Source organism: Callithrix jacchus, chromosome 17, assembly GCF_049354715.1.
Source record: "Callithrix jacchus isolate 240 chromosome 17, calJac240_pri, whole genome shotgun sequence".
NCBI lineage: Eukaryota > Metazoa > Chordata > Mammalia > Primates > Cebidae > Callithrix > Callithrix jacchus.
Window position 1 is genome coordinate 57242984 of NC_133518.1, and position 14973 is coordinate 57257956.

The window sequence follows — 14973 nt, forward strand, 5'->3', positions numbered from 1 at the left end:
TTTTGTTTTTTTTTTTTTAATTTTTTATTGGATTTTAGGTTTTGGGGTACATGAGCAGAGCATGCAAGACAGTTGCGTAGGAACACACATGGCAGTGTGCTTTTCTTTCCTTCTCCCCTTCACCCACATTTGGCATTTCTCCCCAGGCTATCCCTCCCCACCTCCCCCTCCCACTGGCCCTCCCCTTTTCCCCCCAATAGACCCCAGTGTTTAGTACTCCCCTTTCTGTGTCCACGTGTTCTCATTTTTCATCACCCACCTATGAGTGAGAATATGCGGTGTTTCATTTTCTGTTCTTGTGTCAGTTTGCTGAGGATGACGTTCTCCAGATTCATCCATGTCCCTGCAAATGACACAGACTCATCATTTCTGATTGCTGCATAATATTCCATGGTGTATATGTGCCACATTTTTCCAATCCAGTCTATTATCAATGGGCATTTGGGTTGATTCCAGGTCTTTGCTATTGTAAAGGCTACAGTAAAATATTGCTATTCTTAAGTAAACTCTTGTCACTTCTGGATATAAACTTGATAGATTTAGAATTTCAGCACTGTCAGCTTAAGGTAAACATATTTTTATTTTTCTTCTGCTCCTTAGGATTAAGTTCTATGAGGACATGGCATCAGTCTGAAGGAGGCTTTTTGTTCTCTGAAATATTGTTACCCCAAGGTCATTAATCAGATCAGCACTTCTCCATATTTTTGTGCTAGTGTTCACTACTAACACTTGTGGTCCAATCGTGATCTCTAGCTGCATCCTTATCTTGCACATCCTTATCTTCTGAATCCTAAAGTCCTTTTGGTTTTGCTGTGCCCTTTCAGCTCTCGGAGTACAGAAAGTCTTGGCTGCTTTCTTTGCCCCAGGCTCAATTATATGGGCTTCATCAAGCTGCTATGCGAACACATTTGCAGATCAGTTCTTGTTATTCCATAAGGCTCAAGTGTCCCTGAATTCTGCTTTAGTTATCCAGACACCAGCATGTCATAAAGTCTATGAGAAATAGGTTGACATAAATAAAAACGAATGATACTACCAAGTGTCAGTAAGGATGTGAAATAGCTAGAGTTCTTTTTTTTTTTTTTTTTTTGAGATGGCGTTTCGCTCTTATTACCCAGGCTGGAGTGCAATGGCTCAATCTCGGCTCACTGCAACCTCCGCCTCCTGGGTTCAGGCAATCTCCTGCCTCAGCCTCCTGAGTAGCTGGGATTACAGGCACACACCACCATGCCCAGCTGATTTTTTTTTTTTTTTTGTATTTTTAGTAGAGACGGGGTTTCACCATGTTGACCAGGATGGTCTTGATCTCTTGACCCGTGATCCACCCGCCTCGGCCTCCCAAAGTGCTAGGATTACAGGCTTGAGCCACAGCGCCCGGCTGCTAGAGTTCTTAAACATTCCTGCTGGGAATGCAAAATGGCTCAGTCCCATTGGAAACATTTTGGCAGTTTCTTATAGAAATAACCGTACATTTATTACACAGCTAATCATTTGCATATCTAAGTATTATTCCAAGAGAAATAAAAAGTTATCTAACAAAGAGTTGTTTACAACCATTCAGGAAATTTAACTCATAATTACACCCAAATTTAATTGACCTAAATATAAACTGATAAATGGATAAACAAATTATGGTATAGCTATATTATGAGTAATACCACTCAGTAATGAGTAGTATTACTTATGGTATAGCTATATTTTATAATACTATATCATGTAATAAAAAAGAATGAAATTCTGATACAAGCAATAGTATAGATGAATTTCAGAAACATTGGACCGTGCAAAAATAGTCACACCAAAAAAAGTATGTACCAAATTATTACATTTATATAAAAGTAGAAAAAAAAGTTGGGTTTATTTTTGGCCTTTTCTTTTTCCGCAAAGGTGGAGTAGCTGGTATGTGGGTACATAGTATGCCATGAGGACGTTTTTTAGCAAATCCATGAGTTGACACGTAAAAGCTGACCTAGGATTAAAACCTGCAGTAACCCTAAATTCCTCAAATCCCCTGAGTGCAAGGCCATGCCTCAGAAAAGCCGTGTGGACAACACCATTAATCTCCCCTACAAGCACTTGACCTCCGAGGTGACCAGGCGGAGAGTCATCATGGCCACCAGAAAAGGGATAATCACCCAGAAAAGTGATGAAGCTAAGATGATCTCCCACTTGGATTGGGAACAAGCCCCTCCCCTCACAGGACCCACCTCAGTGTACCTCCTGCCCCACCTCACTCTCCAGCTGAGGATCCCACGGACTCCTAAGATAAAAACCTTAAGTTAATTTGAAATGAATTATTACACAGAACTCCAGAAAATAGTTTCAGTGGTATTCTTGAGGTTTGTCTTAGAAGACTCTTGAAGACCTTTGTTCTTTCCTATTTTTCTTCATCACCTAGAATTACCATACAGTATGGTTTACCCTTGTGAATATGCTTAGTCATTTTTGATTTTTCAAGCCAAGTCTCTGATACAATATGCATAGTCTTTTATCTTTAATTTACATCATGTTATAGAACTATTGCTGTAGTCAGTTATAGTTAAATTAATAAAGAATTATCAGGCCCTGTTGTTTATTACTAAATCTGAATCCGTGAAAAGGCCAGGGCTTTAAGGTCCAGAATTTAAAGATCTTAGGTAGTGGGAACCCTGAGGTGGCTGGATTTTCAAAACGCAACCCAAGACACTACAGTTGTGTGGCCCTATAACTAACTAGCTTAATGGAGCTGCATTTCCATGCTGTGTGCTAGGGCTAGGGTGGTTGAGTTTTGTGTTTATTGACAATGTTTTTAAAGTTTGCTTCTGGGAGGTTTCAAGTGATTTTCAAACTCTGTAATGGAAAACTCTACCCTGAAAAGCAGCCAAGTGCAGGATGGTTCTGCTGGGGAGAAGTCTATTGCTTGAGTCCCTTCCAAGCTCCTTGACCTCAGTGCACCACTAAGGACCCCCAGAGCTCTTCTGAATTGTTTGAAGGCATCAAAAATGTGATAATTCTGGCGTACATACACATATAAGAAAGACTCCTACATGCCATCCTTTATTTAATCTGCTTCTTCCTAGAGTCCTTGTAGGTGTTCTCTCTCCAGGCCTGCCCTTAGAAATGTGCCCTGGGTCCCCTATGAAAAAGGGAGCTGAGCTTCTGTGCCCCATTGTGGGGTTGGGGTAATCACTCTGTGCTCTCCCCTGCCCCTAACCCCAAACATTTAATGAAACCAATGTGCCTTTGTTAAAAAAAAGTCTAATTTAAATGGACAGAAAGCAAGCCATTGGCTTTCTGGGGCTGGAGGTGTTGATGGAGTTGGCTGGGAGAAAGGTAGGGAAACTTTCTGGCGTGGTGAAAATGTTCTATATCTTCATTTGATAGTGGTTGCATGAGTTAATAAATTAGCCAAAACTCATCGAAATGTACACTTCAAATGGGTACATTTGGTGTATGTACATCAATAGAATTGATTTTAAAATAAACTAGAAGCTCAGTTTACTTCTTTATTCTCTTTGGACTCTTTTGGTCCTCCCTTTCATAGGAAAAAAAAAATGCATGAACGCCTTTGACTTTTGTGATCAAGAGCAAAGTTGCAGAATCTACACAGGAAAACCCAAGTTAATATCTCCAAATTTCATATGCTTTATTCTGGTGAAAGTGAGAGGTGATATGAGGAGAGACCATTTTTCAAGGATAAGATATAATGTAATAGGTCCAAACAGAGACACTTATTAATCTTCCCAATATGCCAAGTAATGTTAAGTGTTGAGAGTATATCCAAGAGTAAGATATTTGACTGTCTGCATCTGAGTATAGGAACCTTTCCTGTCTGTCCTATGTAGTATTCCCAGTGCCTAGCACTGTATGCCTGCTACATGCTTATTGAATTGTTGAAGAAAAACATGCTTACCTTTATCATAGATATTAAAATCTAGTGCAAGTAACAGGCATAGATTTATGTAATTTTAATAGACAGTTAATTGCCGGGTGATGACACATTCGGTACTATGGGAATAGAGAGGAGGAACAATTAGCACAAACTGCAGTTTCTGGATGTGTCGTATGAAGGGGAAGTGTCCATGCTGGGAAAAGTGAATTTGAGAAAAACAAGAGAAAAGGTATAATATGTCAGAGAGAAAAAAATTGCCTATGTAGGCCATGGAGATTTTCTAATTCATTCAGGGAATATTTAGTGAACTACCATCATGTGCTAAGTACTGTTGTAGGAGCAGAGGACTGAAGACGACTAAGAAAACAATCCCTGTCCTCATAAGGTTTATATACTAATGGAGGAGGCAGAAATTTTTTTAAAAACACCACTTAATTTACTATTATGCTGAAAATAGAGAAATAAAGGCAGTAAAGAGAAAATAAAGGAACGTATTGGCCAAAGAAAGTGATGGGGAAGTGGGTGTTCTATTTTATGTAAGATTGTCACAGAAAGAATCTGAAGAGAGTGAGCCATGTGCATATGGAGGGGAAAAGCTTTTACAGCAGAGAGAATAGCCTGTGACAAAGCCATGATTGAGGGCTTGCTTGCCATGCTCAACAAGCAGTAGGGAGGTCAGTATGGCTGAAGAAGAGTGAGCAAAAGGGACAGAGAGGAGAGGATATCTGATGTTCATGGTGGTAGATGGTGAACCATTTTAAGGAATTTGGATTATACTTAAGTGAAATGAGAAAACATTGGATAAGAAACATGTATGACTGCCATTTAAATGTATTGCTCTGGGCAGGGCATGGTGGCTCACACCTGTAATCCCATCACTTTGAAAGGCCAAGGCCTTGAACTTCTGGCCTCATGACATCCTTCTGCCTCAGCCTCTGAAAGCTCTGGAATTACAGGTGTGAGCCACCATACTTGGCTTCAGACAACTCTTATATGTTGACATTTGTATAGTTCTTTGGCCACCATTGGGGTTTTAAAGTCATAATGAATACACTGTACACTGGACATAATAATCTTGGAGTTTTCGGCAAATGGTTGGTAGTGCTCATAACCTGGTAAAAACGTAGAAGGGGAGAAATAGAGGCCAGGTTGAAATCTGGAAAACACCAGTATTTGAGAGCCAGGTAGAACAGGAAGAGTTCATGAAAGAGATTAAGATGGAATGGTCAGAAAGAGAAGAGAAGTATCACAGAGAAAGTGGCGACTTGTCTTACAAAGCCCAACAAGAGCTGACCCCTTTATGCTTTCCCAGGCCCTTCTATCACTCCCTCTCTAGTTCACTGTAGAGATTAGGCAACACTGGTATCCTTGACATAAAGCAAGATCGATCCTATCTCTGAGCCTTTGCATTTGCAGTTCCTTTTTTTTTCCAGATCATTGCAAGATGATCATTTTGTGATTCATTATAATCCTTCAAGTCTCAGCTCACAAGACATCTCTTCAGAGGAGCCTTTCCTGATGTCCCTAAATAAAGATAGCCTTTACCTATTATCCTATTATAGTATAGAATTCTTTTTTACTTTCTTCCTAGGACTGATCACAATCTGAATTTATTTAATTCATATATTTCTTTTTTAAAAATTAAATTTCTGCCCTGGATTGTAGACTCAATGAGAGCCAAAACCTTGTCTTTCTTCTTTACCTAATTTTTCTCAGGGTCTAGGACCTTACATCTCACATAGCAGGTGGCCAGTAATTATGTATTGAATGTGTCAAGTCAAGAAGCAAAGTGCAAAGAGAGCTCTAAGAAGAATAAATGGCAATAATATCAAAAACAGGAGAAAGGTCTAACAAAATTAAGAGATTTCCATTGAATTTGACACAATTCCTGTCCTTAGTGCCTGGTTGATGGCACCAAGTATAGATCCTGGAAATATACAAGGTATTTCAAAGCAGCATACTATTATATGATGTAAATGTTACACAAATGTGGAGGTAGCAAATCAGTGACATCATGAATACTTTTAAACTCTGCTCTGGTCTTAAGCCACCACCCATTGCTCTGGGAGTGAGGAAAATGGTGCTATTATTGAGCCTTGTTTGAAGTCATGCTATTGGTGCCTATTGACTTGTAAATATTTGAGTCATGTTTTTGTTTTTAAGAGGGTGAACTGCAACTGTTTCAGATTTTGTTACTCTAAGGTTTGTGTTAACTATTGATCATATTTTTCAGTTGTAAAATTTTGATCAGCTTCATTTTAGAAAGAGATCACTTACGGAAATTTGTGATCATCAATATGAAAGAGAAGATTTTGCATTAGAAACAGTCACTTGAACACTATTATTCATCTGGATAATAGGTTTTGATTACTTATACATGTCAGTTTTTTACAGAGCTTAACATATATACCATCTGCCTTTATAAACTATTTAATTTTTAAGATCTTGCATATGGTTGACTCTGCATGGGCTGGGGGGTGGGAGGAAAGTGGGTAGGCAAATCTGGTCTTCAGTGTCATTTGCCCATATAGGCATCTTTGAAGACATCCGTGCCTTATCTGATCCACAGCGATCTCTGTTCACAATGGCTGTGACATTGTCCCATCTGGCCTACGGCTGTTGGTCCACTTGGGTCACCATGGAGATATGCCTTATTTCAGTAAGCACAATCATTTCAGGTCCAGTGGTTCTCTTGCTATGTCTGAGCCACACTTAACAAAAGTCAATTATTTTCCTTTTCCTCTGCCACACTGCAAAGTGGAAAGTTCTGATACTGTCGAAGACTTTGTCTGCCTAAATGTACTTAGCAGTCATTTTTTTCTTTTAGGTTTGCCTCCTTTGGTTCAACCTAGATTCCACAAACTTCTCAGGCAATTGGCCCTTGCCTTGGACTTGGCCTAGAAGCATGGACAATGCCCCTCCCTTGGAGACACATTGAAGTCTGTGTTTGTGTTGCTTTTTTTTTTTTCTTTGACTTCTATCAACATTCAGGGAATATTGTTTTCAAAATTGGCCATGGAACTCTAGGGAAACCTGTGCATTTCATCATATTTTATCCTAAATCATTTGCTATATTATGACTTCAACATAGTAGACTTCTTTCTACTCTTTTGCCTCATTGTTTAGCCTTCTGAATTCAAAAGCCAAGAAGTGATTACTTTTTTTCTGTGTTTTATGTTGTCAGATCCCTTCTCTGAAACAATCATATGAGGACAGCTTAGCTGACTAAGCAGAGTAAGTAAGCCAAGACATGATTCTGGGTGTGTGGGTGGGGATCACATTGGCTAATATTTTAACCTTATTATTCCATCTCTCATTTAAATGTCAGCGTATTATTTAAAAATAAGAGTTATAAGTAGACAAACCATGTAATTTCCATTTCAGTGCCTCATGTTCTTCTATCCACGCAGTAACAGAAAGGTTAATAAGAACTGAAAAGGAACATTAAGGTAGTAAGGCAGCAGAGTAGACACTAGGGAACATTTAATTATTGGATTTTCTCTGATTCCATTACTGAGATATTTTTTGTGTTCTTGGTTCGTATTTGCAGTATGAATCTAATCTACTCCTCCCCTGCCCTACCAGAAGAAATGATGAAGGAGTATATAAAGTCAATAAGGACCCATGTTTGGTAAATTTCATTCCCTGTCTTTCCAGGTATCCTTCCTTGCTCCAAAGCCTGAAATCTTAACCCTCAATGCATATACATACACACACGTACACATTTATATGTACACATTAACACAGATAACACGTATGCTGGAGAGTCATTTGGATTATCAAACTATTCTTTTGGAGTACGAAAGCTACTCTTCATCCAGTAGTAGCTTGTTTTCAAAAAAGTGTGGATTTGGAGGTTTAAGAGAAGAAGAAAACAACAAGACGAAGAAAGAAACAGATTTTGTCAACATAAATTCAGTTCTACTTTGCTGTGGTCATTCCACTTCCTCCTTCGGTATCTTTAATACAAAAACTAGATTATGCTACACTTGGATAACTTTGGAACTGTCAACAGTGTGGAGAATTGGTAGAGAGTTAGAAAATGAAGAAAAGTTAAAGGATGCCAAACAATTGGAGAATGATGAAAAATTGTAGAATATAATGGAGAATTGGAGAATTATGAAAAGTTGTTTGGTTTCAGTTTTTAGAAGATGATCTACACAGAAGTATTGGAATTTGTGGTAGAGTTAGGAAAACACCACCCAATCCTACAGATCCAATGTTTAGGTGTAAACACCAACCTCTGACATGTAAGTTGGTGGCCCTTGGGAGTCATGGAAGAAGTTGAGCTTTTAGAGTAAATTAGTAATTACCATGCTACTTATTAAGACCTTAATACTGAGGTATTGTTTTTATTATTATATTATAGCATGTTGCTTTATAATGCACTTAAATCATCTCTGCCATTAGTATTTTATGTCTTTAACTATAAGCTCCTTGAGGGTAGTGGTCGTACTCTTTATTTCTTAGGATCCTTTTACAATATTTCATATGTTTAGCTCACATAAAACACTTGAAACATGTTAATTAATTTTCCTTTACAGTGAAGCTTATGAGTTTTCTTCTCTCCAAGTTATTTCTAATATATTTACTATGTCTTTCTGACTAGTTTGTAAGCTTACTAGAGGCAGGGACCAGGCCTTCCACTTAGTTTCATTTTCTCATCCCTAGCAGAGTGATAGACACAGATGGGTTCATTAAATACTTGTTGATGGATTGAATGATTGACTAGAAATTTGCTTCAGGCTCTAGTTCTGGGAAATTAAAGCTTTAGTTTGTCAGAACAAACAAGCAAATAAACAAAATTAGAATAGTAAAGTATCTCTAGATGTCTTAATGGTTCTGATAATTTCATTGATACAAGATCTTATATTTAATTATAACTTGTTTGGTTTCTGATAACAGAATTTCTATTCGAATTTGCTTTCCTCAAATAAATGAATGAATGAACAGGTGTAACAAAATTAAGTTTACTTGGTTACATAACTGACGAATCCATGAGCACAAGACCACTTTCATCTGTCTTCTTTGCTGGTCTCTGCTTTTCTCCTCATTGCCTTTTTTTTTTTTTTGAGATGGAGTTTCGCTCTTGTTACCCAGGCTGGAGTGCAATGGTGCGATCTCGGCTCACCGCAACCTCCGCCTCCCGGGTTCAGGCAATTCTCCTGCCTCAGCCTCCTGAGTAGCTGGGATTACGGGCAAGTGCCACTGTGCCCAGCTAATTTTTTGTATTTTTAGTAGAGACGGGGTTTCACCATGTTGACCAGGATGGTCTTGATCTCTTGACCTCGTGATCCACCCGCCTCAGCCTCCCAAAGTGCTGGGATTACAGGCTTGAGCCACCGTGCCCGGCCTCCTCATTGCCTTTTTATTAACACAGGCTTTTCTCTCATATGTGCCTCAGGTTTCCTTCTTACTACTCTAGAAAGCCCTGGAGCTGACTTTTGATCACTCTCATGGCTTGACTGAGATCATCGTCATGGGTTTGAATCATTATTCTGGCCAAAGAGTTGTAATATTGTCATTATGCAGGTCTGAGTCACATGTTTATCTCAGAATCAGATGGTATGTTCAGTTAGACTCAGACTGACATTGGGGAACGGATATTTCCCCATTACAAAATTGAGATATTGTTTTCAAATGAAGGAGAATGGATGTTGTTAGGCAAAAACCGCAGCTGTCTCCCAGAGATCCTCTTTTTAGTTTTTCCAAACTGGAGTCAATGGTTAAAAAGATCTGTGTATAAGAAATATTTTCTTATGTAATGATTTATTTCTTCATTTTATGTTCATCAACTGTCTTTCATGATAAAATATTGACCCAATATAATTACAGATCAACCATCCAACCAACCAAATAACAAAAACCTGGATACTGTAGGTTGCATGTATAATTCTCTTGAACTTTCTGATAAATTGGAAATAACGTTGGGCCCTTCAATTCTATCCCTACTTTCTCTCTCATCTTAGAAGTCTGGGTTGGAAACAGCTACTGAAGTTTGCTTTAATACAGGGTTTTTTAGATGTAACTATGCATCAGAATCACCAGCTGTTATTAGAAAATACTGATAATCCAGTATTTTCTATTTTCCCCATGCCCAGAAGTTCTTATTTCATGAACCTGTAGAAAGAATCAGGTATTGGAATATTTTGAGACTCTAGTGAGTCTCATATGCAGACGTGGTTGGGACCTCTGTAAGACTTACTCCCTTTGCAGTGACTCTAAGGGGCTTGTGAATCAGGAATTACAAACAATGAGCACAGTTATACCTAACATAGTTCCAGTCTGCAACTGTTAACAGCTGCTCAATTCCCTCCAGGTGTACGTTTCCCCTGTCCATCACACCTTTGCAAAACCCAGCAAACACAATTGTAATAACAACAGAGAAGTTCACAGAAAGGTTGATGCCAAAGATATGTTTTTCCTTTTGCTCATGTGCTAATTTTCTTTTCACATTTATAAACACTGAGTGGTTTACATTTTGGCAGGGTTGTGCTTCTGAGTGAATACGCATTGTGCGTGCCAGTTAAGCAAAGTTTTCCCAAGAACTTTAACATTGTGGTTTAGAGGTCACTCATAATGGCTTAAAGAGTTTACCTAGAGTTTTCATCTTGCATATTATGCTTTTCCTGCAGAATGCTACTATTTTTTTCTTAATTAATTAAATATCTTTCTTTAGGAAGGTACAAGGTGTACCATGAACAATTCTGAAATGATTTAATCTATGTGTGACTACATTTTAAATAAATTAGGGAAGAAGTGAACAATGAAGTGGAGCCCATGAATATTGGTACTAGAAATGAGACAGTATGTTGATATAGGGCAAAATCTACAGAAAATGTAGGAAATTACGGAATGCATGTGATGTCTAAATTTAGATGTCATGTTATGTTTAATTATCTCCCATATCATTGAAATATTGTGGGAATTTAATTATTAATGGAATTTTAAAAATAAATATTTAAATGTTTTTCTCTCAGTTATACTTTAAGTCATTATTTCAGGTTTGGAAAATCACCATAACATAAAAATAGGGGAAATAAGGCTTGTAGAGAAGTAAAATTCAGTAGTGATTCTTTTTTTTCACTTCAAAGAGATCACTGTGCTCTCTTATAGATTGTGAGAGGATTACAGGAAATTAAAGTTCTAGAGTAAATAAAACCATATTTGAATTTTCTCAATCTTACAGTTCAAACCCCACAATCTAGCACAGTTGACATTCTAACAGAGTCTATAAATTGAGGCAGCTTTTGGAATTAGTGTATAAACTGAAAGATAACTCATGAATTGCTAATTGTGTTTGATTTGAATTTTATTGCTTTTGGCCAAAGACATTACAAGATTTAAATGGGAAGAAGCAGATACAGTATGGCCTCCAAAATGACTTATGAAAATTAAAATAGAATGAAGACAGAATGAGGTATTAAATGTATGAATTGTTATAGAGATGATATCTTAAAATAACTTATAAGGCCAGTAACAATTGTTTCTTTCCTGATGTAGAGACCATTTGATATTTAGCTAGGTTGTATACAATCATCCAGCTAAGGAAATTAGCAAAATCTGAAGGTATAATGAGAAAAGGAATAAATATGAACATTAATTAAATCTCAGGCCCTGACTTAAAGGAATAATTCTCCTTTAAGATACCAATGTGAGATAAATCATCCTACCAGAAATACACACTGTCTGAGAGTTCCAGTTGCTCCACATACTCACCATCATTTGGTATTATCAATCTTTGTAATTTTAAACATTTCAGTAGAAGTGTAGTGGCATCTCATCTTGGTTCTAGTTTGCATTTCCCTTATGACTAATGATACTGAGCATTTATCTAGATGCTTTTTTTTTTGGCCATATGTTTATCTTCTTTGAAGAAATATCTGTTCAAATCTATTGCCTATGTTTGAATTGGGTGTTTGAGTTCTTATCATTGACTCGTAAAAGTTATTTATATATTCAAATGCAAATTCTTTTTCACATATATGTATTGTAAATATTTTCTCCCAGTCTGCTGCTTGTCTTTTTGTTTCCTTAGTGCTGTCTTTAGAAGGACAGAAATTTTTAACTTTGATGATGGCCTATATATAATTTTTTTTTCTTTTATGGTTTGTGTTTTTTGCATCCCCTCTAAAATTTTTTGCCTATTCTAAGATTGAAAAGATTTATGGTTAAAACCACTTAAAAAACTACATGGAAGGTTTTTTTTTTTTTTTTTTTATTTAAACCTTAAGTTAAATATGCACTTGCCATACAACATAGGAATTTTTCTGGTAGGGATTTACCCAAGAGTATGCAAAAGCATAAGAATGATACAGTGGACTTTGGGCACCTGGGGGAAAGAGTGGGAGAGGGGTGAGGGATAAAATACAACATATATGGTGCAGTATATAATGCTTGGGTGATGAGTACACCAGGATCTCACAAATCACTGCTAAAGAATTTACTAATGTAACCAAATACCACCTGTGCCCCCAATAACTTAGGAAAAAATAAAATTAAAAAAAAAAAGAAAACACGTCCACAGAAATATTTGAGCACAAACGTCCAAAACATCTTTTCAAATGTAAGCAACCTAAATGACCATCAATAGGTGAATAGATCAACGTATGTGGTACATACACACAATGTGGCATGTGCATACACAGCAATACAAAGGAACAAACTACCGATACATGCAATAAGGCAGATTAACCTCAAAACATGATGCCGAGTGAATGGAACCAGAGAGAAAAGAACATAAACTGTACAATTCCACTTACATAAAATTCTAGAACAGGAATAGTGAATAATCATAGTGATAGAAGACAGATCAGTAGTTTTGTCTAGATGTAGGAGAGGATTTGATTGAGAAGGGGCACAAAGAAGCTTCTGGGAATAATAGACATGTCCTCTATCTCAATTGTAGTATGGTTACATGGGTGTGTACAATTGTTGAAATTCATCTAACTGTCCACATTTTAAAGTGCATTTAAAGTAATGCACTTTAACATATGGAAAAATTGGGAAAATTTGATTAAAATGTTGTTAAAAATACTTCAAGGTTTGCCAGTAAGGAGATACTTACTAACAATCCACATGAATGGATTTTTTAAATGTGATTATGGGTAGAATTTCAAGCTCTTAAATCTCCAAATCCCCACATTATTATGTATTTTTAAAAATAAGACATTTTCCTTAAAGGAAATTCAAATAAAATACTGAAAAATTAAAATAATAAAAAAATTACTCCTGTATCAACAAGCCCAATTTTTCCTCTATACTTTGTATTTTTCTTTTTATGGTTTTGATCACATTATTTATATAATATTGTAGTCTACTTTCTTCACTTAACATTATTGTTAAGTATTTTTCCAAAGAATGAAATTCTTATGGTTTGTGCACAGTTTTTACTATGGGATTTTAACAGTACATAATATTCAGAGAATACATACCATAAATTATTCACAATTATCTCCTACTTTTGAACACTTTTCTTTCTTGTTTGGTTTTGAATTTTTTTTCTATCGAATGCTATGATGATTAGCATACAACGTTTTCCCCATTGAGGATTATTTACTTAGGATAGATTCCCAAACACCTTGATCAAAGGGTAATACAGTCAACATTATTGCTTGTAACCAAAAGATTAAAACTTGCTTCTTCTGCATGGCTTTTCTGTTAGTTTTCTATTCTAGACAATCTTTCATTCTTTTAACTTTCCAATTAATTATTGTTTTTTTGAGGCAGGGAGCAAAAGAGAAAGAGGATTTTCACCTACTCCCTGAATGTACTGCGTTGCCTGAATTAGCCTCATCTATCTGTCAGAGTGCCCAGAAACCATGATGATAGGAGCTGTGGAAATAGATATCTAGCATATGGGAACCTGCTTATAATTTCTTGCTCACAGCATTTATCCCACATACAGCATTTATCTTTAAAAGAGCAAGACTAATGAACCCGTATGTATTGTTTTCTACTTATAGCATATCCTCATTTGAAATACATCCCATGAAAAATAAAACTCTGCTAATAAGTAAGGAATTGCAATATTTTATAGTGAGTAGTATCATAATACCTTGGTGTTATTCTTGCTTTTGCCACTGACCTTATTGAGCTCTGTTTTTTTTTTTTTAAGTTGAGAGAAAACTTATTGACCTTAAAAAGCTTTGATCATCTCTGACCTAGAATACTATGTAACTATACCTTTGAATAAAAATTAATCATGCTTCAAGAATATTGAGATTGGCCAAACAGATTACTGAGGAGGTGTCCATTTGGGGCAGTTATTTTTGCATTAACAGAGGATTCACAGTAGTATTCCCAGATACATTGTGAATTGCAACTCTGGCATGGTTTACAAAAATTCAGATTGTTATCGACTCATTCAGGAATACATCTGTTACTGATGGGCAATATAAAATAGTGGTTAAGCTCTGTCACTTAAAATCTGAATATTTTGGGGCAAGTTACATGTTCTATCTAAATCTGAATTTCATCCTTTGTGAAATGGACAACGAGGCAAGTTTCCTCACAGTTTGTTGTAAAGTTTCAATGAGATAAAGCATATATAATACATGCCTTATACATTGTGGATACTCAATAATAGTCATGATTGTGGCTGTGTTTATAGAAAATGCAGTAACTAGAAATAATTCCATCATACCTCACAATTCTACTTGTTCTTTTCTCATTCTCAATTCTTTGAACTCTTGTCCCTGAACAACTCTGGCACAGTCCTCTACTTCCCTCATTTTCAATTCTTGACCTCTCTTTTGGGAGATAAACAGCACCACAGCCTCATATTCTCTAATAAAATGTTCATATCACCACTTGGACTAAAACCTGAATATCCTCTAAGGACTTCATTACTTGGCAATCCCCCCACCCCGCCCCACCCTTTCTTTCTTAGCACATTCTATCCTTCAGAACCAGGAGGAGACTACACTGTGTCCCCCTCTACACTGCCTTTAGGTCAAAGTTTCCCTTCTTCCTCCTACACTGCATCTTGGAGGCTCAATCCTTCTAGATAGATCATCATCTTTTTCCCATGGTGATCATTTACAGATCTTTTCCTAGCCACTTTCCATCTTTCACTAACTTTTGGCCTCGGTATTTAATTA

At 36.8% G+C, this 14973-nt stretch overlaps 1 long non-coding RNA gene and 1 pseudogene across 1 annotated transcript in view; both read left to right on the forward strand.

Annotated features, from left to right (window-relative positions):
- Positions 1–14973, forward strand: part of LOC128928093 (uncharacterized) — a 199082-nt gene that overhangs the window by 45702 nt on the left and 138407 nt on the right. The window contains exon 2 of the long non-coding RNA XR_013528683.1: positions 7056–7105. This is a non-coding gene — a long non-coding RNA (uncharacterized LOC128928093). The remainder of the gene's footprint in view (positions 1–7055; positions 7106–14973) is intronic.
- LOC144579937 (myocilin opposite strand protein pseudogene) lies at positions 219–6681 on the forward strand (annotated as a pseudogene).